At 42.1% G+C, this 23,934-nt stretch overlaps 1 long non-coding RNA gene across 3 annotated transcripts in view; it reads left to right on the forward strand.

Moving 5' to 3' along the window:
* LOC114014675 (uncharacterized) overlaps positions 1 to 23,934 on the forward strand; it is a 268,275-nt gene that overhangs the window by 231,597 nt on the left and 12,744 nt on the right. Inside the window, exon 9 of one of the 3 annotated variants that reach the window (XR_008731534.1) lies at positions 14,750 to 14,947. The exons of the other annotated variants lie outside the window; for them this stretch is intronic. This is a non-coding gene — a long non-coding RNA (uncharacterized LOC114014675). The remainder of the gene's footprint in view (positions 1 to 14,749; positions 14,948 to 23,934) is intronic. 3 annotated transcript variants of the gene reach the window in all.

Here is a 23,934-nt window from a genome sequence, read left to right on the forward strand (position 1 = left end):
TATACATGTACCTATACATGTATCTGTATGCATGTGTAACAGAAAATAATTCTTTTTGATTGGTTTGATAACTAATTCTCTACAGAAAACAACAGTAACGAACATAAACCCATTCTTTGCCATACCATTTTAGCCTGGCTTTTTGTTGTACTGAGATTCAACTCTGCTCTGCATTCTTACATGTACACCATATTATTTTGCTCATTACTGCTTAACTGTCATGCAGGTAGTACCTACCCATCCTTGTACCACTATTGGACAGGAAAAGTATAGAGCACAGAACATTGTTATCCAAAGAAGCTCATTGTTGTGGCTTTAACACAGGAAAATTAAATATGGTTAATATGGGATTTTTTAGTGTTTTTAAATGATTCCTTTGGTTTTCAAAGCACACAGTTCACTCTTCTGGGCCAAAGAAGTTACTTCAGTTTTAATACTTCATATTTGATTTTTAAAATAGTTATCAAACTGTGGAAAGAGTTTTGTTGGTTTTCTTGACTTAGTATACTTTAAATTCAAATATAGAATTGAGGGTGTTTTGGGTTTTTTCCTCAGTTATTTTCTGGATAGGATTGCTTTAGAGAGATAATTGGAGCATTGTAGCTTAAGTTAACATGGCATGGGTGATGCCTTATTGCTTCAACATTGATGTAAATAAAATTGGGGATTCTAGAAAATCATTTGCATAAGTAGTACTTAATTTAACTTTCTCTTCGATAGCTTTTTCTAGTTACTGACTTCAAGGTGGACTCAGGAAAGACCTTCAGCTGTCAACTTCTTACTAACAAATTTTCGAATTCTGGCTGGCATTACCTAGTGTACTTGATCAAGGTTCATTTCCCACCATGCTACATTTTGATCAGCTTAAGATGTGTTGAAGTATATGTGTACAACCATAAAAGACTTTTAGCATACTTGTTAGCTAAGGCAGGTTAACAGCTCACTTTTAAATTTTAGTCTAGACAAAACTTATGGCATTATTCCACATAGAGTTGCGTACAAATAAGGGAAGACCTTTAACTCTGTCCTTGGGTGCTCAACCTGCCATTGGCACATCAACATGTCTTTTTTTATGATTCATAGTCTAATGAATATTTCTTTCCCCATGCATCAACCAAAAGAACTGAGTCTGTTCTTTCAGAGCTGTGTTGGTAAGTGGAAAATCATAAAACTGAGACTTATGCAGGTGAATTACCACTGTAAATGTTCTGACTGAGGCTTAAATCAAAAAATGAATTTGCTTGCTTGCAAAAGACACTGTTACAAAATTTTCCTGGAAAATTGCTCTGCACTTGTTGTGTCTTGGTAATTGTGCTATTCACAATGCACAGTCTGTTTTCATTAATTATACATACCTAGCATGTGCATTATATTTATTGTGGAGCAGCATACTACTATACATACTACACACAGATTTTGTATTCTTACCAAAATTGGCATGGTAATGATGTATTCTTCAGTATTTTGTGGCACTTTTACATTCACTTCAACCTGGAATTCATTTCTTACAGAGGATATTTCTGTCCCCCTCCCTGTTCCTTTGAATGATACTTAAAGTTCCTCTATAATTATGTGGGGATATAAAACAGACGTTAGAAGAGAAAATGAAGAAGGAGATGACACTGGTTCTTACCAAGGGATGATTATGCTTCTGAGAGATCTTGGAAGTAAAATACCTTAAGCCCTGAGGGGAGTTTCATAAATGTTGTTGGTTTATAATATTTGATATACTGAAAAGAAGGAATCCTGCCTAGGATAATGTATGTCATGCTGATAGCCCTTTACAAATCGAAATATGTATGTTAAGATCTGAGAATTGGGATATTTTGATCAATACTAGTGCAAATGCATTGTTATTGAATAGCAGTAATAACCAACAAAACAAGAGCAAGAGCAGATGAAGAAAAAATTGTGTCTTTCCCCCCCCAAAGAACACTATTTGAATACACTTGCTGCTCATACTGCATTATTGACATGACTTTTATTAACAGGGAAAATCACATCCTGCTCTGGTCCTAGAAGACCATGTTTTTAATAGCTATCTCCCTTCCCAGGTTCCTGAAGTAGGAAGGGATTCATAGGCAATAGACGGACACTGGAAAAGTTCTGATTTCTAGCACTGAAGAAGAGCTCTTTTACAGGCAGATAGCCTGGGTAAAGAGATTTTGATCCGTTGAATTACTTTTGAGTTTTCCATCATGCTACGTTAATTAGTTGATATCAGGAGAGGAATGAGATACAAATGTAGCAAGCAGCAAGAAAGTAAAAGAATTAGTTTGCTGTGACTGGAGGATTGTATAGAAATTGTGAAGTGGAAGCACTTAGGGTTTTCTGTTGAAAGGAACTTAATGATACTTAAAATCTTACAGAAGCAAAACCAAAGTATGTATGAGCTAAGGCTAATCCATACGATTACCTGTAAAGGTAACCGTGGCCTTCCAGGGGGACCTTGACAGGCTTGAGATGTGGGCCCGTACGGACCTCAGGAATTTCAATAAGGCCAAGTGCAAGGTCCTGCAAATGGGTCAGGGCAATCCCAAGCACAAATACAGTCTGGAAGGGGAATGGATTGAGAACAGCCCTCAGGAGAAGGTCTCGGGGGTGTTGGTTGATGAGAAGCTCAACATGACCCGGCAGTGTGCGCTCCCAGCCCAGGAAGCCCCCCGTGCCCTGGGCTGCATCCCCAGCAGTGTGGCCAGCAGGGCGAGGGAGGGGATTCTGCCCCACTGCTCCGCTCTGGTGAGACCCCCCTGCAGCGCTGCATCCAGCTCTGGGGCCACCAACATCAGGAGGATATATACCTGTTGGAGCGAGCACAGAGGAGGCCATGAAGATGATCAAAGGGCTGGAGCCCCTCTGCTGTGAAGAGAGGCTGAGAGAGTTGTGGTTGTTCAGCCTGGAGAAGACCTTATAGGGAGGCCTTAGAGCACCTTCCAGCACCTAAAGGAAGCTGGAGAGGGGCTTCTGACAAGGGCCTGTAGTGACAGAACAAGGGGGAATGGCTTTAAACCAAAAGAGGGCAGGTTTAGATTAGATATTAGGAAGAAATTCTTTATTGTGAGGATGGTGAGGCACTGGCACAGGCTGCCCAGAGCAGCTGTGGGTGCCCCATCCCTGGCAGTGCTCAAGGCCAGGTTGGACGGGGCTGGGAGCAGCCTGGTGTAGTGCAAGGTGTCCCTGATGGTGGCAGGGGGGTGGAACTTGCTGATCTTGAAGGTTCTTTCCAACCCAAACCATTCTAGGATTCTGTGATACCTGAGATACTGTCCTGTCCCTGGAGGAGATTCAGTAATTTGAGCTGAGCCCAAGTACCTGATAAAATTATGTTTTAAGTGGCTGGTCAGTGCTCTGAGATAATGCTGGATACAGATGTGTGTGTCACAGCAAGAGAAAACAAGGCAGTAAACCTCTATAATATTCTAAAGCCTTTAGATAAATTTTGCATCAAATACTCCTTTCCCTCACATTCTGTTGTCCATAACGAGGCTTGGCTGATTTCTTTACTTTTATTATTGTATTTACAAGATTAAGAAAGAAATTTCTACTTGTTTTTTACATGCATTTTGAAACAAGTATGATTTAAAAAAAATTACATAAAATTCCAAGGAAACACTTTCTATGCAGTTTAGACACAAAATTGTTTATTCCCACGCTCCTCTGTCACACAAGTGAACATGCCCTGAGATTATTTCATCTTCCATTACGGGGCCTCACCCTAAAACTTTTGAGCAACGCAACCCATGGAAGTCTCAGGATACTGGAATTAAGGCTGGACCAACAGGTCTTACTGTGAAAAGAAAGAAAAAGACGAATCAGCATTCTGATAAAGGTAGCTGGAGGTTGTGGGAGATGCTCGGAGGAACCCTTGCCTTCCTTGGTTTTCTTTCTCTCCAGCCTGTGATGTGTGCTACAGCTTACAGCTGGAGCTGTTTGTGAGCAGAACTCTGACCAAATGGCAAAAAAATGTATTAGTAGTAGCCTTCACTTAATCTGAGTAGAGGTAGGGAAGATAAAATTTAGTAGGAAACCGTTATCGCTAAAGTGTGTTTTATTGGTTGGAAGGAACACCCTTTAGTATCATGCTGACTGGAGCTGTAGCCCAAGGTTTGTGCTGGGGATCGTGGCTCTTTGATTTGTATCTGTTCCACCTGTGCTATAAGTAAAAGTGGGTGTAAAACTCCTGGATCATTACGCCTTTCTAAAACTAGCATAAAAGAAAAGATTTCACCCTCTGTTGGCAGCATTATTTTTCTCCTTGTAGCCCATGTTGGTATTGTAAGCAGGAGAGGTAAGCTTGGGTTTTGTTGAGTTCAAGCAGTGCTTTGAATAAGGATGGATTTTAACACATGCTTAAGTGTGTGTCAAGGTGCACAGCTGAATGAAGCATGTAATTTAAAATTTTATTTACATATATATATATATGAGTTCATCAAGAAAATATAACTTGAGCAATATGTGAAGTTGCTGTTAAAATACACTGTAGTAAATGAAGAGTGGAAAAATAATATTAACTTTAAAGTAATCTTAAACTGAACGTGGTACTCCTATGTAGATACCTAGCAACTGTAAGATAAATATCTAACCAATGTTAGATTCTCAATTTTTAGTTAAAATTAGAGACCTTGCCTCACTCTTCATTATTTTTAAACAGCAGATTGATGAGCTGAAACAGGGAGAAACAGTTGCAGAGCAACTGAAAACCTCACCGTGACGTAAAACCAAGAAAATCTCACTTCCCAACAACCTGCACACCATACCTGTAGGGTTCGGTGTTTGATACTTTGGGAAAAGGTTTTGTGCTGCCCCTAAGCTCCTTTGTTTTTGTTTTTTTACTCTGAACTTTGTTGGTGAAAGATATTACTGCCTGATTAGGTACTCAGTTAATCTCAGTCACCAACAGCAAAACATCTTTAATCTTTTGAAATTCACCTGCTGCTAACTGCAGTGCCCTACTAGCAGCGCTATGTTTTATTATTTGTTTATACCATAAAATTTATCTTATACAAGGAAAGTGTTATGTTTTAGGTTGTGGTGGTTTGGTTTTTTTCCCCCTCCCTACTTTGAATTGGATGTTGGTGTCCTTGGAAGTCAAGACCCTGTGACCAGGGGGGAAGACCTCGGGACTGGACATCCAGCATGTGTTTCCCTGTTGTATCTCTGCCCTGATGGTCCCCACCATGGGGTTTGCAGAACTTACTCTCCTTTCCAGTATTTGCCCTATTTGTTATAATAATAAATCCGCAGTACTTTAACTGGCACCTTCAAGTGAATTCCCTCGGTATTCTGGAAGATTATTTTAAATATTGATGGCAGGTCCACATTACACTCCATCGACAGTCCAACAGACCAAGTAACACATAGCCTAAAATTGAGGGCATGGTGCTCTGTCTTATATGGTATTTTCCTGTAGGCCTTTTTCAAGCCGCAACTGAAGTGTTTAGTGTTTCGAAAAACAATTTGCAACTGTTCATATTAGGAAATTAAAAAAAAAAAAAAAAAGTGAGAGACAAGTGCTTAAAAGATTCCTGTCTTGGTCTACTGATCAGTTGTTTGCAGCCACTCAGTTTTGCAACTTCTAGGACAGCTAGAAGGCTAGGGATTACATTTTCGAAAGCAAATACATTATATTGGACAACAGGTATCAAAATTAAAGTCAGTGGAATTGTATAGCTTTAGAAATGGGAATTTAGGTTCTTTTGACAGTTTTACCTTTAATCTTTTAGGAAGGCTGGAAACTTGGATATAGCTTAGTATGGCTGAGACTTGGTTTCACATAAAGTTATTTAACTTTATCAGGCTATCCTGGGGAACTTTATAGTTCTTGGCTGCATGAAGGATGATGATCTGCTGGGGAATAACTGTTTTATACATGAAAAGACAAAAGTGGCTGCAGTTCTGCTGGTCTGTCCAGTCTCCTTTAAATCTTCAGTCCTGTGGGTAAGACATTATCGGACCGATTCCAGTTTCCTGTTTGTACAGGGTCTGGCTTTGATGCAAGTACAACAGATTAACAAGTAGAAGCAGAGTTCCTGTTTTAGTAATTCCTCATTAAGATGTATATGAGTCCAATGACACTGTGCTGACAATTAGAAATATCAGGCCGGTAAGCACAGACTTCTACATCAGCACTGCAGATTTAAAGGTGTAGCACTCCCAGCAGCAGCCCCACTACTTCATCTTTGATCAAAGCTACAGATTGGAAATTTTGCATTGCATGTTGTTTTACATGTGTTTTAAGCTAAGGAAGATAATTTTGAAAAGGCTGATACAAGAAACTGTAAGTAAATAATTCCCGCATTAAATTAAATCCCCCAGTTTTTATTTTAAGTTCGTTTATCAAAGTGATCTGGAAACTGTTGATAGGCTTTTCTGGCAATTTAATAGTTGCATTTTATGTTAAGAAGTCATGCTTTACTTGCAGTTTCAGTGTCTTTAGCAAAGTTTCTTCTTGTTACTTCTTACTATGCCTTTTCCTGAAAAATTATAGTTGCCCTTAATACAGGGCTCCTCCTCCCTGGGACTGGGATACAGTAACCTGTCACCCTGACTCTTGCTATTGGGCTAATGATATATTTGGCAGGCCAGAATTTTTGTTTTGATGTGAAATTTTGTTATTCCTTGCATAAAGTAATGCTCTGTTGATGTGTCGCCTGGTACAGCAACCCACCTCCACTAGAGCAGTCTGCAAACCACAGACTCCTCTTGTTCAAAGACAGACCACTTACCACTTTTTCACTTACCACAAAGGAGACTACTTACTTTAGGTCAAAATTAATATATATATATATGCATTTCAATATGATTCTTTGTGTTTGTCAGTAGACTTAAATGTCCTCACTGAAGTGGTAAGTGTTAAGCCAATTACTGCGAAAGAAGTGTAGTAATTCATAGTAAACTTGTGACCAACTCTACAAGAAGGTGAACTCTACATGAATTCCCAGCTACTTGGAAGCTCATGCGAGCAGGCCAGGACACTTTTTCCCTTAGTCTGTGGCTTCTCTTGGGAAAAAGTTTGCAAAAAAAAAAAAAAAAAGTCCCTGCTCCAGTAAGTATCCAGGTAACTCTGGAAAACTACCTCAGTTATTTTCCCCAGCAACACTGGCTGTAAAAATCAGTACAACATGAGGCGCTTAGCATATTCTTTTCAAGCTATGTTTTGTGTTAAGAAGTTTGTTACTTTCTTAGATGAATTGGTATGGGAACTTAACGCACCATTTTCTCTTTATGAGTTGTTGATGTGTTACAAACCACTGTTATTTTCTATTTGGCTTCTGTGGGAGTTTCATCAAGGAATGATAAATATATCTATGGATATGAATTCCATTATACGCAATATAATTCCAGTAACTGTAACTCTGTTAACTGTAGCATGAGACCAATAATAGAAAGCTTTATACTTACAGCTACTTCACTGCCTATTTACATTTGAAGTGTAGAATCATGGAATTGTTTAGGTTGGAAAAGATCTTTAAGATCACAAGCCCAACCCTTAACCCAGCACTAGCAAAACCACCACTAAACCCTGTCCCTGAGCATCTACAAGTTTCTGAAACACCCCCAGTGCGGGTGCCCCCTCCCCGGGCAGCCTGTGCCGGTGCCTGACCACCCTTCCAGGGAAGAAATGTCCCCTCACCCCCACCCTAACCCTGCCCTGGCGCAGCTCGAGGCCGTTCCCTCTGCTCCTGTTGCTGCTCCTTCCCTGGGAGCAGAGACTGACCCCCTGCCCACAGCCCCCTGTCAGGCAGCTGTAGGGAGCCATCAGGGCCCCCCCGAGCCCTCTCCTCTCCAGGCTGCCTCCCCCCTCAGCCTGTGCCCCAGCCCCTTCCCCAGCCCCTGCCCGGCTCTGGACACGCTCCAGCCCCTCAGCGTCCCTCTGGCAGCGAGGGGCCCAGAGCTGAGCCCAGGGCTCCTGGGGACCCCGTACCGCTGGCCTCGGCCCCTGGGCCCGGCCTGCCCAGCCCCCGCAGAGCCCCCTGCCCCCAGCACATCAACACTGCCCCAGCTGGGGCCACCTGCGGCTCATGGAGGGTGCACTCGGTCCCCTCATAATTGATTAAACAGAACAGGCCCCAGCAGTGAATGCCCAGTAACCCCCAGTGTGCCCAATGCCGGTGGGATTTGACCCGTCTTCCACCGCACTCTGGGCTCGGCCATCCAGCCAGATTTTTACGCAGCATAGAACACTCCCATCCCAGCCAGGAGCAGCCAGGTTCTCCAGGAGATGCTGTGGGAGACAGTGTCGAAGGCTTTACTAGATTACTTTACTAGCCTTAACTTACAGAGCTGGCTGGATTTTTGCTCTTGGGTACGTTTATCCCATCACTGACCTTTTTTCCTTTCTGCTACTTATGGTTATGTAATTGACATTTATTTAATGTTTAAGTGTATATATTAGGATGTTTAGAAAATAGAAAAAGGAGTAGCTGCTATAAGAGTGCTCCCATCAGAAAAGGTTTAGTTGTCAAATGTTAAAACTAAGTTCCAACTGGGCATAATTAAAGCACGACTTGCACTTAACTTATGTGCATTCGTATTGGAACTGTTTAATTCAGAGGTGGACTGAGTTATTTTTCTATTAGATTTGAAGTTATTAGCTCTTGAAAAAAGAGCATCAAATTAAGATAGTTTATTAAGCTTAACTTTACTGTCTTTAGTGAGGCATCATGAGCCTGCTTTCATGGAAGCTTCCTTCTCCCCTCCTCTCCCCAGAAAAATCAGGGTAAGTTATCTCTCTTTAGAAAGGCCCCCCCAACAGATTGTTTTTAAAATCACATTTACTTCATGTGCTTGTGGAACAACAGACCTTGAATAGTGTTTTTTGTAGGTATGTGATGTGAAAGCAGAACCCATCACATTAAATTCAGTTGAAAACTTACATCCCTACCAATGTAGCATTCGGTATGTCTAAGGAATCTGTGAACATATCAGATTATGGTGGGGTTCATGTGTTATTAATTGATAAGCCTCAGAAACAATATATTGGTCAGTATAATTCCTAAATTCATTATTGCTAAAATACCAGGATTTTGATTTTACTCTTCTTTGAATGTCACATGACTAAACTGACATGTAGGGAACTTGCAAGGTGACTAAAGAACCAAATGGTTCTGGAGACAAATCCTTCTATCTTCTGTGCATTGCACAGGGGTATTCGTGGGAATAAATTCCTTAGAGGGGCTTTAAACTATATAAGGGAGCCTAATAGGATTTAAAAGCTGTAAAGTTGGTGAGCACAGTTGATAGCCTACCTGGAAGGGTAGGGTCTATATTTTTTCTCAGGCCAAGGTCAATGGTATAAATGGTGCCATAAAACCTGCTTGTGAATAACTGTAAAAGACATTTGCTGAGGCAAGGCACTTTCAACAAACATTTGTGTTTGTAAAGTAATTTTTAGAGCTGAGGCAAAAAAGTGGAAGATAATTTTTGCCAGAGCTAGACCATAGCTCCTGAGTTTGCATTGTTGTTTTTTTTTAAATTGCTTTCTCACAACATCACTTTTTCAAGATATCTTTCTTTCCCTACCCTCCTTGTCTGGGAACTATAGTTGGTGATGAAAAGAGGACATTTGTTCTCCTAGATTGTTTGGGCTAATGTCTCTGGGTGCAAAATGGTACTTCTTTTTCTGAAGTAGATTGTACAAAGCCTTCTACTTGCAGCCACTTACTGCCATAGTCACGAGGCCACTTAACACAGCCTGTGACCAACTGCTTTTGAAAGGAATGGAAATGTCATCAGCCAATTATTGCAATGTATAAACGGCATATCGAGACAAGACCATACCTGCGCTGCATGAGTGTAACGAGGTGGGGGCTTGCATTTTGAAACCCGTCGTTACCGTGCTTAATTACCTGTTGTCTGTCTTCCCCAAGAGGAGCCGTAGGGCTGAGCTGGTCCTCGTGGTATGCCCACAGGCAGCAGCTGGCAGCAGGCATGGCCAACACACTGCTGCCACTGTTTAGAAATTGTTGTACCACTGCCTGGGACTAGGTCAACCGTGTGTTCAGTTATGTACCCGAACTCTGCAGCCATTTAACCCTGCCGCTTAGGTCCTCTCTGTCCTCTTAATGTCAGTGTGCGTTGAACTTCAGCCAGCCAAGAAATGTTGACCTGCGATCTGGGCTCGTGCCAAGGTGTGTTCGGCATGTTGTAGGGTCGGGCTGTTACAAGGGTGCCCTCGGCCGATGGGGAGTGGCTGAAATGGTAAGCTTGCGCGCCTTGGTTAAGTATAGTCAGCATATAGGTAACGTTTATACGTGGTTTAATTTATTCCAGTATTTTTTTCCACTGCGATGTTGTTTTATTCTGCTTTAAGTCCAACATAGAAGAGGTACGGTATATCTGAAGATGTAGGTGCATGTGTCTGCTGTGTAACTAGCATGTCTTTGTGGACACTAGATATATAAAGTGCTAAAGAAAAAAGAAATATTGAAGCTTTGCTTGTATTTGTAATTCTTACTGTTCTGGGTGTGATGTTGGGAGCAAAGCTGAATCTGTACAATTAACAGAATTACTCTGAAATCCTCTATGGAGGAGCTGCATGGACAGGCCACCACAGCAGCGGGCTGACATGCCTTTTGCAGTGCAGGATGATGTTTGTATCCCAACAGCTTCCACAGAGAATCTCCAATATTGCTTTCTTCTCCCTAATACCTGTGAGAGGCTTCCTAAAGAGTGGGAATCCCTGGGCTGACGTGCTATCACAGTCCTCACAAGGGGTGGTTTGTACAGCTGCCTTTCTCTTACCAGAGATAACTTCTGCCCCGAACTCATGACCACGTACCATCTTTATTGTGCTCCCTTTTGTCATGCAGCATTTCAATATCACGGCAATGTGCATGTAATAAAACTTGGAAGATCACTAAATAGTTTGCATGGCATTAACTACATAGAAGGGGAGCAGCCAGCAGCTAGGAACTATGTCAGCAGCACCACTACCACCATCGCTACCAGTACCAGATGCTCTGAGTCTACCCAGCTGCTGTTGCCTAGATGGATTTAGCAGCATGTAACACAAGTTCTTCCTGTGCCAATCAGGCATTGTATCTTGAACACAGTAATAGAAAAAGAAATAAAATAACAATTTTAAAAGCCCAACCAAGACAACATAGCACTTTGGTTTTTAACAGTGAGGTAGCAAAAGCTTACAGTGGTGCTTTTCCAGTTGGCTGTTGCAGTTACTCAAGAAGAGTTTCAAGAAATTGCAATTTTACCATTTCAGGGAGGAGGAAAACCAAACCAAACAGGAGGAAAACCAAAACAAACAGTCCAAACAAACTGCTCATAGAAGAAGGAAAAAATAGTGTGAAGTATAAAATAGCTCTTTAAAAGGTGAAAAACAAATCCTCAGGCTTATTATTCCCTTGCAAAAATATCTCTAGGTAGAGCTAAGGCCCTTTTTCCCCACATAGGTCTCCTTCCCAGTAGAGGGGACCAGAGCGGCAGGCAGAGTTTTGCAAACTATCCCGTTACTCCGGAGCACTGTTTTGTATGCATCACGGGCAGCTTCAGTTTCAAGCTTCAAGCTATTGTACATGTAAATGGTATTTTAGAAATATATATGATATATAGGAGTTGCTTTACTGGTGATAGTTACAGGAGTTTGTTACTGTGCAAAGATACGGATGTAGAGATACAGTTTTGTTTACTATTGTATGTTCAAAGCTTGAATTACGTGGGATAGTTGGGATATAAAGCAGGGAGGGTTTTTTTCATCTTTGCTGGCTTTTACTGTAGGCCAGCGAAAGTCCTTGGCAGTGTTTGTTAATTGTTTCTGGGGTATGTCAAAACTCCATGATGCACATGTTTTCCAGATGCTAAAATGAAGATGCTTAAGGTTTGGGGTATTTATTGTTATCCAGCAGTGGTGGCCTTGGACAAGTGACATTCAATCAATAAGCTACACTTTCTTTTTTTCAAGGTAGCTATAAGAGTATGATAGAGAAGAACTGCAATTGTGTGAACTGCAGTTCATACGAGAAGTTATTGTCACAGCTCCTAATGCCAAGTGCACTGGACTGGAATAAGCAGAGCTGGAGTGAAATAGAAATTAAAAAAACCAAAAGTTGACTCCCTGCCTTTAATCAGTAAGCAGTAGTGACCCCTGTTAGCCTGAAATAACCCATAAAGAGCTCATGTTGAAACAACTGTATGGAAAACTACATGGAAATAAGGTATTTGCATCTCTCAAAAGGCTATTTATAAGTTGTATGTTTTGCTCTGCTCAGAGGCATATGTGCTGTCTTCAGCTGACTGTTATCGTGCTGCATAATATTTGTCCTGTTTGTTAGGAAAGTTTAATTTAGCAAGTTTTAACCATGGACAAATATCAAATGTATTCTGTGACTAAGCTCTGGGTTTGTCTTAGATACGAGTATTTTAAGTTCTAGACATAAAACTATGTAAAGCTCTCTAATGGCTCTTAAAGGAAACCACAAAGTGTTGCTTGAGCTGGTTATACAAGGAGTCGCTCCAAGGGACTTGGTCCTGCAGCCCTTGAAGTCAGTTGCTGAGCTCCCATAGATTTTTGTGGTGCAGGCACGGCGCGCTCTGCCTTGCGCAGGAGCCAGCTGAAATCAGCCCTCGTGCTCCGTCAGACAGTTCATAGCAAAGCTGTCATCATCGCTGGCAAGCCCGAGGGGTAAAGCGAGGACAGGGCGAGGCTGCCAGAGCAGTTCCCCGGGCTGAACTCTCCCAGGTCACTCCTCCGGGCTCGCTCCAGCGCAGGCAGCAGTGGGAGTGAGCGCCTGGTAGCCACCTGTGGCCCTGGCTGGTGGGCTTAGGACAGTGCCAGCCTTTTGGGCTGGTGTGCTGCCAGCTGTGGCTTGTATTTTCAAAGGCCAGCTTCTCTTGTATGCGTATTTCATCTGAACTTTGAAAATGTCAAGCATGCGTGTGAGCGTTGGGGTGCACGGGCAAGGCAAGCCTGCAGAACTGCTGCTGGCCCAAGAGCACTTGCACATGCAGGCGCAGGGACCTGAAATTGTAATACCATTTTTGCAAGGTCTTGTACCTGCATTTGAAGTGAAAGCTCAGGCACATGCTCTGTGCACACACCCAGGCCCAAAAGAAGCCCTCCTGAAAATTTACCTTTGCTGCAGTCGCACAAGGTGACAAAAACCCAACACATACTTTTTCAGTTGGATATAACCTTTCTTGCCCCATGTATTATTCAAAGGAAGCTTATCTAATAGAGAGTCCTATTATTCAGCTGATTGCTTTAAATGTTGATATATCTTTAAGTAAAAGAAGTAGTTAGTCTCCTCTACTGCATCTGTGGTATTTGGTCATGTATGTAAAAATGAGTGTGTGTGTGTGCATCCGTGTGCAGGTATACGACCTCATGGTCCATATTAAACCTTGAAGCATTCACTAGTGGTTCCATTATAGGTAGGCTCACTCAGGATGTGCTTTTTCTTTGACAGTGCCATGTAGCAGTGCCTTGATTAATATTATTACTCTAAGGAATATAATAAAAAAATCCAGCAGAGCAAGAAAATTATTGTTACAATAAAAGCCATTCAAATGAACATGCTTATTAACATGCCTCTCAATTGCACAGAGACTAAAAGACAGAGAGCGCCTTCTCCTCTTCCACATTGCTTTGCGTATTTTGTCATTATGCTGCAGAGCTGTCGCGACTGCTGTCTCCTGGTTATGATTTTCAAATCCCAGTTGATGATTAATACCTTTAGCTCAGACAATTGTAAAAGGCCAGTGCTGTAGCTGCATACATTTTCACACCATTCTGGCATTACTGATGTGCATCGCAATGTGGAGGGGCATGGAGGGTGGAATGGAGCCGAGAGAGAGGAAAAAAAAGGGTGTCAAGCAAGGAATAATTTTTTCCATATGTTTTCCCTATTTGTCAGGTCAGCACTCAGGTTTGACTAGAAAGCACATCACGTGAATGCCTTGCGTTTCTGCAGCACTTTTTACTTACAAGCATCCTAAAGCCTCCTGTGAGCAGATCAAGACCCTCAGATTCATGGATAAAGGCCATTCGGTGTCCTCAGGGAAAAGGGAAGAGTGGACAAGGTGCAGAATTTCATCCAGGTTTTGCTGGAACACTGTACCTTTACCCAGAAAAGAGTGTCCCTGGGCTGACTGTGTAGGGTCACACATGCTTAGAGGGAAGGCAGCAGGTACGCTTTGTGGCAGTGGCAAAGTTAAATCTGCAAAGCTGCTCAAGGTACATGAATGTAATGACGAATAGAAAACAAATGAGAAATTAACAAAAATTTTATGGGGTCTCTGATATTGCTCATTCTGTTTTCTAAGACTGCTCTGGCTATCTTTTCTTTCTCCCATCTTCACCTGCTCTCCATGTATTCACCTCTCCTTTCAGTATTTTCTGTTCTGCCGTACCATCCAACCATCCCTTCCCAAGTTCCCTTTTCTCTCAGGCCCAGTGCCTCTCACCTGGCTATTCAGGCCCTTCCCTCAAAAGTAAGCAAAAAACCTTCGCAAAGTTTTAGTGCAGAGATGATTGTCCAAATGCACATGAAAATTAGTTTGGAGACCATGTACACGCACCAGTGTGCAGCATGGTGTATATTGGTGGGTGTGTGATACCTGGTGCTGATAGTATTTAATATGTAAATGTATCTGCGGAAAATACAACGTCAGCCTCTTTTGGACTGGGATGCTGAGTGAGCTGGATATTTGTGAATAATACTATTATGAGTTGTACCCTTCCCCTTTGTAACTGAGGATGTTTGCTCAGATTTAAGTATTGTTTTTGTTTTGGCAGAGGCCGAAGGCTGGGAGCAGGAAGCGGCTGCACCCTGATGGCTGTCATTTCCCCCGCGTGCAACTCCTGTTTACTGCCAGCTGCCTTTTTACAGACACATTGCCCAGGCTTTGATATGACTGGACCCGTCGCTGACTCAGGGCTAGTGAACTTTCCGTGGCTATCTGCTCGTTTGTGCTGTTCTTCACATACAATAAGGTCAGACTGAGGGGGAAAAAAATATTAAAAAAAATAATCATAGGATCTTTCACAATCCTTTACTTGGATTAGAGTACGTGTGTTCCCACTGAGTCAGTAAACGACAAGGGCTGGGAATGTCTCAAGTGGATGGTGGGGAGCCGGGCAGAGCTCTGGTGCAGAAGCAGCTTCTCCAGCAGGATGCGGAGGAGATCCTGGCAGATGGGTGGCTGGCTGCCCGGTTTGCAGTGTGTCCTATCAGGCCTCAGTCTGAACTCCTCCCCCTGTAAAAGCTTTCATTACATTTTGTCACTTGATACATGGTTTGTTTTAATGCACTGGAACCCCGTGTACATTTAGCGGCCTCTTTCTGCTTGTTTTATGGGGCTCCACTGTGCTTGGAAATGAATTAAAGCGTCTGAAAGGCTTGGCAGTTTCATTAGAGGAGGACAGTCCAATCCAAATTAGTGTAACTCACTTAAAATTGAAGTAAAATGTTTTAAGGAGAGTGATCTGATAAATATTGGCTTAAACTAATTGGATTTTCAATAGACAAATTACTGCATTTTTCTCATTACTTAGTGCTCTGTAAGGCTTTCACGTTGTATGGGAGAGTACTGTCCCTGCATGGAGCTGAGCAGGATGAGTGAAATCGCTTACTGGAGATGCTTTCTGAGGCTGTGGCTGCCGAGGAGGCCAGGTGGCTCAGGGATGCTGTGCAGCTCAGGGATGCTGTGCGGCTCAGCCCTCTGGGCCACTTGCCTTGCTATCGAAGGCGTGTTGCCATTTTCCAGCGCACAGGTTTGCTAATCCTCATGCTCATTGCATGGGTGAGATGATCGGCAAGCTGCCACTGACCTTTCCGAAAGAAGGCACTCACCAGGATAAGCACCACGTAAAGCCTCTCATGTTATATATAGGGAAGCCTTTTTTTATTTTTATTTTTATTTTTATTTTTTTAAATAAGCAAAAGCAATGCTTATTTCCAGTGAAGGGGGACAGGAAACAGTGTGTATCCTTTCAAAGGCAACTTCTGTATTCCAACAAGCTATTAATTACAGCTAAATAAGATCTAAATAAATATGTGGTTGTTACATGTTGGTGTTTGTTTTTTTTTAAGTATTACTATTCCTCATAGAATCGGGAAATAAGCAGGGATTCTTAAAACCTTATTGCTGTTGGGAGCAGCATAATTTGTTTCCTTCCAAACCATGTTTTCTGAAAAGAACTGGCATGCATTTATCTTCTTCCCAGTGCTTGTTCAAGGATTCGCTTTTCATGAATGTCAGAGTGGATGCCCTATGGAGAAAGGAGCTGCTCCTCAAAAGTATTTTCAGTACAAGAGCACGTGGCCTGAGAAGTGGTGTAGTGAAACAGCTTTGTGCTCATTAGTACTGAAATGTTTGTATCAGCAGCAACAGGAAAGGTGTATTTTAGTGTCTGCAGTATGAAATTGTATGCGGGCGCAATTAGATAACATAGTCGCAATGCTGAGTATGCAAATAATCCCATGATATCCTTCCATCTAACTTTCTTGTGCCAGGAAAAGTAGAGATGGCAAATGGAGTGGTGCTGTGAAGAGTTACTGAGCCGTTTTATTTTTCTAATGCAAAATGCCCTATAGCAAATTGTCTGTGGGATGTTTCTTCTCTCAGTTTAGGACAGTCGACAGTTGACTGCATGGCTGAGGCATGCAGGTGTGTACTCTTTCAGGGTGTAGCTGGTGTGTCTCATACAGAAGCCTGACCATCTCAAGTCCGGTATCACACCTGAAAACCATTTCCATCAGTGCATTGTGTTTCCATGTGATTATGCTGGTGTGCTTATTTTTTTGTTACCTTTGGAATAGGTAATTTAAAATTGATCTCTGTAGGGATGTTCCCTGTGCCTGTCTACCTATCAGTCTTTCTATCTGAATGCAGAAGTATTTGATTAGTATATTTAAAGTAATAAAGATGTCAACAGTAGTGTCACATTGATTGATGCTAATTATAAGTCTTTAAGGGCTCCTCTGGTTTGGCCACTCTCCTTGCAGATTGCGATTTTATGGTTAAAATAATGCCCTGCTGTCCGCAGGCTCAGTCATAAATTGTGGTCTATCTTTCTTTAATGACTCTGCATGCAGTGGTATAATCCCAATAACGTACATTATCTTCGGTAAGAGGAAGACAGTGACTTTCATAGAGGTGATGGATGGATTTATAAGGACTAGCTAACAGACTGGCTGGGATCACACCAGAGGCGAGGCTGATCTGCTTGCGCATTGCCCTGAGCAGAAACATTAAACAGGCAGTCTTGATTTTCATTCAGTCCCTCTCTTTCCACTCCGTACCCTTAGTAAAAGTTAAAGGAAATGCTGAGGTGCGAAGCAAAGTCTCCTATCAGAAGGCTAACTACTTACTAAGATGTAAGCATCTTCCGTAGGCATCTTGCAATGCGGAGTCTTGCTCTGTGGGCATTCTTGTGAAAGCACGTGACAAATGGTCGATGAACGTGTGTTCACCTTACAAAAGTGCATTGCTACCGTGAGGAAAATGCTACAGCTCTGACAGGTCTTACCATTTCTGGGAGAGCTTAATCATTTTACATAGATGTGAAAGTGAAATTTCAGGGGACCACGCAGGGATGCCCGCATATGTATGGATGTGTACCAAGTTACACATGTCCGTTTTTAAGTAGAATCACCACAGTGATTCTGACACACCCACACCCCCACCCCCACACCCCCCCATTATGGCTTCTGTGTTCATAACTGGCACCATGGAGCTCCAGCTCAGGATGGAGATTCTGTAACTCCGTGTGCATATGGGCAGGTGCACACAGATGCTTTCAGAGCAGCCTGTGCCCTACAGGGCCTGGTGAGCAGGACTAAAAAGCAGGATGTTTCCTTTAGCGCTAAAAAGTTAGGAAAAGAAGTTAATTTGGAAAAGATGCAGTTACGAAAGGTCATTTCTTGGCACCTTAATCGTGGTCTTTACTGCTGGGTCGCTCACTGTAGTTTTACTCTGGTGTGCGATGGACAGCCATGAAGTCCAAGGAAATTACTACTGGGACATGGGCGTTGTTTTGTTTGGTTTTATTATTTTTGATGGAGTAAGGTGGGACTCCTAAAGTTAATTCTGAGCAGAACTGGAGCACAAACAATTGTGAAATATATCACAAAAGCTTTTGAAGCATTTGGATCCCTTTGCAGACTGCCGGTTCCCATACTGCTTTCTGTGAATGGACATCTTATTCAGCTACTGCTAGACCAGTTACTTTCTAAATAAACCCAATTAGGGTTTGCTTATTAAGCTAGAAAGCTGTGTCACTTTTTCACAGAAAAACAATATGGATAAGTTAAATGTAGCAAGAATGCCAACAAATGAAAAAAATGCCCCCAAACCAACACATGAAAAAAATTCCCCCAAACCCAAGGCAAGGCGGGATTTGCATAAAGGGCTTTTAGTGACTTGCTACTGAATTTTACTAATACTAATTTTTCTGACTCTGACAAAGCAGCCAGTATTCCTATGCTTCCAGAAGTCACATCAGCTGGACAGCATCTGGCTGGCTGATGAGCTCGGTGGGCAGCTGTACTTACAGATTCGGAATTAAATCTGGTTCTGTCATCAGAAGGCCCCGTTGATGGGGTGTCTGGAGCACATCGCCCATGTGAATGTTTCAGGTTGATTTTGTTTTGGGGTGCTGGCATGTTTGAGTTTCTTTGGGTTGGTTTTTTTGTGTGTGTGGCAGGTGTGGGGTTTTCTGGGTTAGTGTTTTTTGGGGTTGGTGGGATTTTTTGGTTTTGTTTGTTGGAGTTTGGTTTTTTTTTTGGTGTTGGTTTTTAATTTCATCTTTAATTGAGCAGATTGTTTTCTTCTGCTGTGTGTGCTGGCTGTGCATCCACGTGGTGCTTTCCCCCAGGCCCTCGAAGGGCAGAGTTCCCTTTGTCCCAGCCCCTGCTCTTCACCCTGCTCCTGTCCCACACCCAGCTCAGTCACAGCACTTGGTGATTCTCTGAGAGTCGAGACAAACGCGCCGTGTGCTGGGGAGTTACCAGACGCATATGCTTCATACAAGTACATTCTTTGCTCTCCAAGTGGAGAAGCCCTGCAAGTAGCACATGTGCTTGTGCACAGAGATCAGCCTACGCACCGAAACTCACGCTGACCGGAGAAGGTGGCAGCAGGGTGGTTTATTCTCTCTCAATTTGATTATTGCTCTTTTTTGTTTATGATAAACTAGCATTAGCTCATGTGATGGAGATGGAATGAAAAAAGAAAAGACAAACAAAAAAACCCACAAAAAAACCCAGCCCGAAGGCTTCTCTTTAAAAATGCAGGTTAATCCTTGTGGCTTTCAGAAGCATTTCTGTAGCATAATACTAATTAAGATAAGGTTATCATTTTAAGTTATACCAGGAATGCAATTAGAGCTCTTACTAAGAACTGTAGCAATCAATTTTATACAAATTATTCAGACCTGGTAAGGTAGAATGCAGTTTTAATAGGACAACAGAACACACTGTGGTTTTATTAAATATAATATAGATTTAAATTACAGCCAAATGCTGTGCTGCCACTCATTCAGCAGGAATCCATGCATCCCTTTTCAAAATCTTTTCTTAGGTAGGATTAATTCAAGCATTTGGGGTTTTTTTCCTCTCCTGTTCAATGTACAGTTTCAATTGATTTTTGTTCTTGAAAAAGAGCCATTTAAATGGATGTACTGTAAAACCAGAAATGAATGTAGAGAAGTATTTGGCATGCTTACCAAATAATATAAATTTCACATGTACAAATGGGTACGAGTTGATGTCAGATGCCAATTCAGGATCTGTGTAGCTTGTAGATGGATGTGTTTTCTGCAGATACTGTAGACGGGATCAAATTCAGCCCCTGTTTAGGTAAGCGAAGAAAGCCGAGTGGGCTCTACTCCCACCAGGCTCTCTGTCCACCGAACAGGCTGAGAGTTTCCGTATCTTTGAACTCTGGCCAAACCTCAAAACAGGGGGGAAATAAAAAAGATTGTGTGTTAGTGGAAGAACTATACTTATCCACTTACACATTTGTTTCTTTATTCATTAAGATATGCCCGTTTCTGAGACACAGTGTGTGCCATAGACAGGCAAACTGCAGGAGTATGCTGTCGTGGAAGGGTTTCACAGTCTTATGCATATACAATGTGGTATTTTTATGTCTGCCTAGTGTCCTGGCTCTTTTTCCCAAGCAGAGAATGCTTGTCCTTTAGGTTTTCCTGGAGTAGTTGTCTTTAACATAATCACTTTGTGTTATCTTGCTCTGGTCGCCTCTTTCTTTTGGAGCTGTGCAAACTTGTATTCCTTGAGTTATACCCGGGTTTTGCAGATGCACCTTCCTATGTTCTTAAAAGTGGATGGCTTTAAACTGCAGTTAATCTTGAGTGCGTGCGAGGGCTTAATCAATAATTTAAAAGATGAAACATTAAACCAATGACTATTCCTCAACTGTGGTTAAAAACACAGCAAATTCAGAAGAAAAGCTTTATCTAAAAGGAAACAAAACATGTGAAATGTGGGTGAAAACATGCCCCACCAACTTTTAATTCTCCGATGTAACAACTTGGTGATCAATGAACAAAATTGCCTGTAAATACAGATTAGAAGAAAATGATTTATAAAAATGCATTAGATTATTTCTTGCTTTACCTTTTTTTCAAAGAGATGTTGAGATGCTTTATTTTCCTATTTTAGATGTCTTTTTTATAAAAGAGATTTTTTCTTAGCATTTGGCACTTTGTTCCTATTTAAACACATACTGGAAGTGTTTCAGTGGGAATTTTAGAGTCTTCTACAGGGTGGGAAATGAAAGCCTCTAACTTCCACCTCTGGTATTTCTTCACCAGGCTGTCCATCTTAAAAGAGTAGTGTCTAATTAACTCTTTGCTGAAATATTCAGTAAGTGGGCCAATAGGAAATGTGTTCAGCTATCTGTGTTTATCCGAGTCACAGTACAGAGCCTCTGTTATCTACATTTTTCTTATTATCTGGGCTGTGCTGACCAGCCCCACTGACCCTGAGGTAAGGTATTGCTAGACTGCATTTTAGTGAGGGTAATGAAGCTGGCACTCTTCTCTTCTGGGGCTGGTTTTCCTTTCAATGTGCATGTATAATCCAGAGGAATAAAAATTGCTATTTAATCAGGAATCCTGTTAGGCTTGAAGGACTACTGCATGAAAAAACTGGTTGCCATGTTTTTGCAGTTAATTTGATTATTGGCTTGTGTCAGGGTTTAACCCCAGCCGCCAACTAAGCCCCAGGCAGCCACTCGCTCACACCCCCTGCAGTGGGGGGGGGGAGAGGATCAGAAGGGTTAAAAGTGAGAAAACTGGTGGGTTGAGATGAAGACAGTTTGATCAGTAAAGCAAAAGCTGTGCACACAAGCAAAGCAGCAGGAGGCACCCATTCCCCACTCCCCCGGGCGGGCAGGAGGGGCTCAGCCATGCCAGGACAGCTGGGCTCCATCATGCCTGATGGGGGCTTGGGGAGGCAAATGCCATCACTCCGTATGTCCCCCCTTCCTTCTTCCCCTTTCCCCCCCAGCTTTATATGCCGAGCATGATGCCATATGGTATGGAATATCCCTTCGGTCAGCTGGGACCCACATCTGTCCCAGCTGTGCCCCCTCCCAGCGCCTGGTGCCCCCCAGCTGCTCACGGTGGGGGAGGTGAGGAGCAGAGGAGCCCTTGGCACTGTGTAAGTGCTGCTCACCCATAACAGAACCACCCCTGTGTTACCAACACTGTCTCCAGCACAAATCCACACCGTAGCCCCACACCAGCCACTATAAAGGAAATCATCCCAGCCAAAACCAGCACAGCATGTGATATTAAGAGAGCAACAGTGAGTGTTTCTGTGCATGCAGGCCACTCTTTCTGTTGGCTGAAGAAGCTCCAGCTTGTGCTGGAGAACGAGGTATATGGTGTTGCTACTTGTTTTACAAGGACAACCTTTGCTATCAATTTGCTAGCACGGAAAGCTGGGGCAGGAAGATAGACAGAGTTCTCTGGGACTGCAAAGGTGCCTCTGGTCAACCAAAGGACACTGAAATGCTATAGGTAAACATCTGTGTTGCCTGCATGCATATGCATATATGTATATATTTGACAGTTAGTGGTTGCAACTTATGCCCAGATCCTCTGTAACTGAAGTGCTGGCTTTAAATTGGTTATCCTAACAAAAGAAATTGGCATTAGGATGCTGTGGTCCAGCTGAGAGCTGATCTATAGGTTGGCCTGCTGCAGGCACAGCAAATGTGTGTCTCTCATTCTCTCCATTTGTATTAAAAAAATGGTGAGATTTTTTATTTTGGGGTGTGTTTGTGTGTGGTGGGTTGTTTTTTGTTTGGTTTTCTTTGTTTTGTCATTGTTTGTTTGGGTTTTTTTGTAAAAGTGCTTAAAAATAATTCTTGAAAAGAGAAGAATGTATCTCATCAAATTGTTACTCATTTTGAGATGAGTCTGTCTCCTGTCAGACTGGTATCTCTGACAAGAGTTTCATGTTTGGAAATTATTTTCATATTGCAGGTAAACACCCCTTCATTTCCCAAAAGCTGGGAAAGAGGGTGATATTTTTCTCTTGAAAGAAATCAAGTCTGGACACAGTGCAACAGCAGCTGGGCGGTTGCTTTCAGTAAAAGCAAAAAGGCTCTTGCATTACACGTATCCAGATGTTTTGACACCATACGTGAAATTCAAATCCTTTAAGTCTGAAGAAGTTTTTTGTTGGTTTAAGGAGAGCAAAAGCAGTAAGGAACTTGAGTGTGCTTTGCTGGAAAAGTACATCCATAAATAAGGTGTGCTTTTTATTTAGGTAATGGGATGGAGACAGTTGGATTAGGAAGACACAGCTTATAGAAAAAAAACAACAACCCTGCTTTCATGGAGATCATCCTTTATAGTTTGGGGGTAGAAAGATGTAATTTAGGACTTGTGCCAATTAGATAATTATTCCTACTACAATGTATAAAACAAAAGGCATGCTACAGGCACTTTGTATTGTTCTCATTTCATTCTTACAGGAATTTACTTTTTATGTTTGTTTTCAATCCTAGTTATAAACAGGTTTAGGTTGCAGGACGTGTGTTGTTGGGGGTGACCGATGTGTAGCAGAAGCCCCCGCTGCTCAGTGTGGCCAGGCACAAAGGGGCTGCTGAAAGCGTTCTGACCTGCACTGTTGTTTATATAGCGTATTTGCAAGGCTTGTTCAGGCTTATCAATAGAAGGTTCATTAGCAGTGGTCACAGGCTTCATTATTGCGACTGGAAGCTTACAGGTGAAGGTTATTTTGTTGTACGCAGAGGTGAAGAGAGTTTGTGTTTATGGTAGGAACTCCTCTGCCCTGAATCTGGATGGTTGGCCTTCATTAGCAATAAAAAAGGTATGTGGGCTGATAGCACGGCTGGGTACCAGCTTCATTTATTGTTAAACCTACAGTAAAGGTTGGCTTGGTCAAAATGCCTTTTAATAATGTCTTGTAATATTTAACATTGTAAGTAACTAACAGTATCAGTGGAGCACAGACTGTTTGTTGGGTCCAAATACGACGAACAGCACATTTTTCTAGTCTGGTTTACAGAGTGGAGGGTTATGTTTTCATTTATCATATTTCACTGTCATAATTTGGAAGGTTTTGTTTTGAGATATTTTGAAATGCTTAAAAACACAGGACGAGATGCTAATGATGAGCAAAACCAAATATTCCAAATCTGAATCTAGTTACACATGTCAGAGTCAGAGGAACTGAATCAACTTTTAAATGGCAACCGAGTGCAGAAGACATTTTCAAATGACTTCTTGATGTTGGATGTAAGACCAGGAAGCATTCATCCTGTTGGCCAAAATTATTTTTAGAGCTCCCGAAAGTTTTTCACAATTTGTTTACAATTCAACATATCTGCAGTTCACAAATTAATAACATGTGCCTGAGGCTTTTATGTCGCTCAGCCAGTATAACATCTGCACTGTGGGTGATGTAGTTCTGGTTCAGA

Source organism: Falco cherrug, chromosome 3, assembly GCF_023634085.1.
Source record: "Falco cherrug isolate bFalChe1 chromosome 3, bFalChe1.pri, whole genome shotgun sequence".
NCBI lineage: Eukaryota > Metazoa > Chordata > Aves > Falconiformes > Falconidae > Falco > Falco cherrug.